This window comes from Micropterus salmoides, unplaced genomic scaffold (genome assembly GCF_014851395.1).
Source record: "Micropterus salmoides isolate LMB-PRFRI ecotype aquatic unplaced genomic scaffold, ASM1485139v1 Ms_hic_scaffold_20, whole genome shotgun sequence".
Lineage (NCBI taxonomy): Eukaryota > Metazoa > Chordata > Actinopteri > Centrarchiformes > Centrarchidae > Micropterus > Micropterus salmoides.
In genome coordinates, this window is record NW_024041151.1 from 3,263,346 (window position 1) to 3,268,786 (window position 5,441).

Consider the following 5,441-nt stretch of genomic DNA (forward strand, 5'->3'; position numbering starts at 1 on the left):
GTTAGGACTAACATTCACTGCTGGTTTGAGTCAGTTCGTGTTATTTCACGTAATACCGCATAAACTGTAGTGGTATTTTAATGACATCAACCTACATATGAAAAGTCCCAACAAAATCATCAGAAGATATTTTATTTTCCCACATTACAGTGACACTTGGCCATAGTATGAAGAAGAAGTAATGCACAGCACCTACATTTCCTGGACACTTGACATGTTGAAGAGCTTACTTCCTCCCGAACAGAGCTGCTGTCGTCACTCAGCTCCTCTTCTCTCAGACTGAAAAAAACATCCTCCTCTCTGATCTCATCAGTCTGTCTCTGAGGAACAGACCGAGATTCTTCTGTTCCTTCTTCTTCCATCAGATGTTCAGGTGGAGGTGTCCTGGGGCAAGGGATGTTTCTGGTATACTTTCTACTAAAATGTCCTTTTCTGTTGAAACTCTAAACACACAGACACTGCAGGAAAATTGCAAAACGGCGGAAAAATATTCCTTAAGTTCAGTTGGTGGCATATTTGGAAACAACAAAATGTGTCTACATGTTCCTGTGGAGACAATAGGGACAGCATTAACATTTTAAAATGAGCGAGGATGTGTGTTAATCTAACACAGTGTTGTCTTCTACACCACAGGCTGCTGTGGTAATTAAAATTCACACACACACCATAAACAAACTTTGTGTGTGTTGAGACGATTGACCCGTCTCTTCAAGTTTCTGATTTGCATTTTTAAAGAGAAATTAAAATAGCACCCAAATTACTGCCATTGTACGTCATCATGTTTTGATCTGATGAACTGTTCACTAATGTGAACTAATGATCGTGAACATAGTTAACGACGCTCACGAAGTGTGTTGTACTGCAGCATCCCACCAGTTTTGGGAAATGTCTGTGCGTGAATGATGTTCGCAAGAAATCATTAACAAAGTGTCCACGAGCCAATAGGATGACTGATATCAGGATGTTTATATCAACCATGTAGATTTGTCAGCTGCTTCGCTGCCTCACTGTGACTCCTCCAACAGCAGCTCCATGTCCCGCTCATGTGGTGGGAAGTCTGGCCTGTGCCGCAGCTCCACTGATGATGCAGCTCGCTCTGCTCGTCTCAGCATCATCTCCTCTTCTGCTCGAACTCGAAACTCGAACTGGGGCATTACAACAGCTGCTCTCCAGAAAGTGTAATCGTTTTCTCATCATTCTGTGTCTGACATCTTCTTGTGCAAGCGTCTCTACTCTGCAGTTACTTCAATGCTGACTACTTTTTGTTTGCTCTTCCCTGATCCTCCAATGAGAGCTCACATCTCAGTTCCATGTAGAGCAATAGTGCGTTTATGAGCTAAATGTGCCTTCAAACATTCATGTCTGTTGAGTCTCCAAACATCAGGAATGGAATACTATGTGGCAGCTGAACGGTGAAAACTCTAAAAAATAAGGAACTTCAATGAAAACAAGTCTCTGCGAGTAAATACTGTTGAGTTGATACTAAAATGAACTGAAACATTGAAGGTTTTAAAACACATTTAAGGATTACAGCTCTACTTTCATGAATCAGGAAATAGTTGTCAGTAAGTTGCAGAGTTGACCATTTTTAATGTTAACCATATAGATATATGGTCAGTGGTGGAGGAAGTACTCGGATATGTAAAGTAGTAAAAGTAGCAATATCACAGTTTAATGTCTAGTAAAGTGTTACTGTCCAACACTGTGCATTACTGGATTATGATTATTGATGCATCACTTTAATGTTGCTGCTGATATGTGGAGCTCATTTGAATGACTTTATATACTGCTAGCGTGTGCATTTCCCCCCTTTTTTTAATATCAATTCATCAATTATATATTGATGATATATTGTTTTAATAACCTAGTAAGTAACTAGTAACGAACGTTATCAAAATAAATGTAGTGGAGTGAAAGTATAAAGTGGCAGAAAATGGAAACACTCAAGTGAGGTACAGTAGCTTACTACTTGAGGAAATGTTCCACCACTGTATGTACTGTGTGGTTCACTGCGGTACATGAACAGATGAGATCAGATGGGAAGTGTTTAAGCGTTCAATCCATTAAACTGCTGAGAGGAGCAGCAACAGGCCTGAAGTCCTCAAATGAGTGGAGTGTAGTGATTAGATTAATAGGTGATCTGCCCTGGTTAATGCAAATCAATTCACTGACATGTCAACAAGTCTCCCAAGCAAAACTCCTCTCCTGCAGACCTATACGCACACACACACACACACACACACACACACACACACACACACACGAGGGATCCATCTCCCCCTCCTCTGTGCTGACAAATAGCCGGCAGCAGCTCTCTTAAGCTCATACACCAGGGAGTGCAGTACCACTTATCAGCCCAACAAAGACATCTGCTCTCATACCACAAAGTGTGTGTGAGACACTAATAAATGTGTTGTCATCATAGCTGTCAGATTTCCTCAAACTGTATGCTTCAACACTGTACTGCTAATAGCCTTCTATCCGCTCCGATCTAGATCTTTACGCACACAGTCCACTCAGGCCCAGACTCTGTGTGAGCGCCTCTTTAATAGTTTCAGATCTCTCTGAATACTGTCCTCTTATCATCCAGCTGACAAAATACAGATGAGAGAAGGGAAGAGTTGCTGAAATGCTGATATACTCATCTGAGTCCGTGCCCCCGATTAGAAGTAGCTGAAATAGCTGTTAGCAGCTCCAGTTAGCAGTGTACTCATGGATATACTCTAACTGTTATCACTTGAATACTATGATACTGAAATTTTTTTTTAAATATCATGATTCACAGGTATGTTCTGCAGTTATAAGGAGCGCCTTTTTCGATGATATGTAAACAGATTTTGGATGTTTCCGATGGCCGTGACAGGTATCAATATGCTCAGGAAGTGTGACTCCTAAATCTAACAATATATGTATAATGTCTGTGTGTTCCGGTTTGCAGTCAGATTTTTGACGCGATTCAAAGCAGCTTAATTACCTCCATGAGACTAACCCTGCTGAGCTGCAGTGGGAGGACCGTAACACAAAGAGGACATTTTGTACTAAAAACCCACCTGTTTCATCAGACTGCCGAAGCCTCATATTAGCTTCAATTAACCAAAGTGCTTTTATTGCCTAAACGAAACCACAGGTGGGACTCCAGGTTGTGAACTTTGTACAACAATACACTTTGCACTACAAAACTTTAAAAAAAAAAATCCACTGTAAAAAAAATTATGTTGTTGTTATGTTAAATATGTTTCCCATCACAGTGTAATTAGGACAACAAAATAGTTTATAAACATAATCTCTTGGAGACTGTGAAGTTAAGTGAAGCACACTATATACACACCTGTATATGTGAGAGAGAATAAAGCCATTGTAGCGCTCTGCAGTGGAGATCTGCCTCGGGTTGTGACACTGTGTCCGAGGTATGAGGGCGGGGGGGGGTCTGAGAGACGAGCTGTGCCGGCCTCTCTCAGGTTGGCGTCCTGTGGTGAGGCTATTACAGTGCTTACAGCTTCCCTTCAGCATCACTATATTCACTGCCTTTCTCTTACTCGCTCCACTGGCCGACACTTCACCCTCCCCCTTCTCTGTCTCCATGTTTTCTCCTCTTGTATCTTCTGCCTGTGATTATCTCTTCTCTGCTGACTTTTAGCATCTAAGAGCTGGATGTGTTTTGCCGCCATCATCTGTCATGGCCCCCCTGGGCCCCTATGTTTAGACACAGTGGGAGCTGCTCTTTGGTATTCAGACGCGGCAGCTTCAGAAGTTCGGTCGGTGGGCTGGCAGCCGCTGCCATTTCAGCTCGGTCACACTGCCTCTATCCGCTGGTCAGAAGCACTGACCGCACAGACACACTGACACAGCATGTAGTGAATTCACAGATTATGTGTGTGTGTCTGTGTGTCTGTGCACAGAAACATGGTCCAAAACATCGAGTGATTTCTGATTGGTTGTGTATAGAGGTGACAGCAAGTTCAGTTTTTAGATGTGCAGCGAAATCTGCCATCACAGCAGGAGCTAGAAGGGCACGCAGTGTTCAATGAGTGTGTGTGTGTGTCATGACATTGAGGCAGGTGGAGACACTGGAGGGATGCAATTAAAAGGTATATTTGATGTTACCACCATTCCTATTGTACAGTAATCAGATTCACATTGATGCTCTGGTGGGAGACAGACATCTCGATTTGTCCTCTCCTTCTGCAATGGTTTAATGTCACAACTGGAGAATTAGCTCGACCAGCTGTTCATCAACCAAAGGCATCGCAGCTAATAGGTCACAACATTACAACATCAACCCCACAATGTTTGTTCTGATAATATGTCAATCGTTAAAAAAAGCCAACTCTTGTTCTTATAAACCATCACTTGTTTTTATAATCCATCACCCGTTACAACGAGCCAACGCTTGTTCTCATTATCTGTCAGCCGTTACCATCAGCCAACGCTTGTTTTCAGAATCCATCAGCCGTTACAATCAGCCGAAGCTTGTTCTTGTAATCTGTCAGCCATTACAACAAGCTAACTCTTGTTCATATAATCTGTCAGCCATTAACACCAGCCAACGCTTGTTTTAAGAATCCATCAGCCATTACAATGAGCCAATACTTGTTCTTATAAACTATCACTTGTTCTTATAATCCATCACCATTTACAACGAGCCAACTGTTGTTCTTATACTCCATCAGCCGCTGCAACGAGCCAACACTTGTTCTTATAATCCATCAACTGTTAAAACCAGCCAGAGCTTGTTCTTATAATCTGTCAGCCGTTACAATGAGCTAACTCTTGTTTTTATAATCTGTCAGCCGTTACAATGAGCTAACTCTTGTTCTTATAATCTGTCAGCCGTTGCATTGAGCCAGCTCTTGTTCTTATAATCCATCAACTGTTAAAACCAGCCAGAGCTTGTTCTTATAATCTGTCAGCCGTTACAAAGAGCCAACTCTTGTTCTTATAATCCATCAGCCGTTGCAACGAGCCAGCTCTAGTTCTTGTAATCTGTCAATTGTTACAACAAACCAAAGTTTGTTCTTATAATCTGTCAGCCATTACATAATCTCAGCCGTTACAACCAGCCAACGCTTGTTCTTGTAATCTGTCAGCCATTACATAATCTGTCAGCCGTTACAACCAGACAACATTTGTTTTGAGAGTCCGTCAGCCGTTACAAGGAGCCAACGCTTGTTCTTATAATCTGTCAGCCGTTACAACTAGCCAACGCTTGTTCTTATAATCTGTCAGCCGTTACAACCAGACAAGACTTGTTTTGAGAAACCGTCAGCCGTTACAAGGAGCCAACGCTTGTTCTTATAATCTGTCAGACATTACAACTAGCCAAGGCTTGTTCTTATAATCTGGCAGCCGTTACATAATCTGTCAGCCGTTACAACTAGCCAACGCTTGTTCTTATAATCTGGCAGCCGTTACATAATCTGGCAGCCGTTACAACTAGCCAA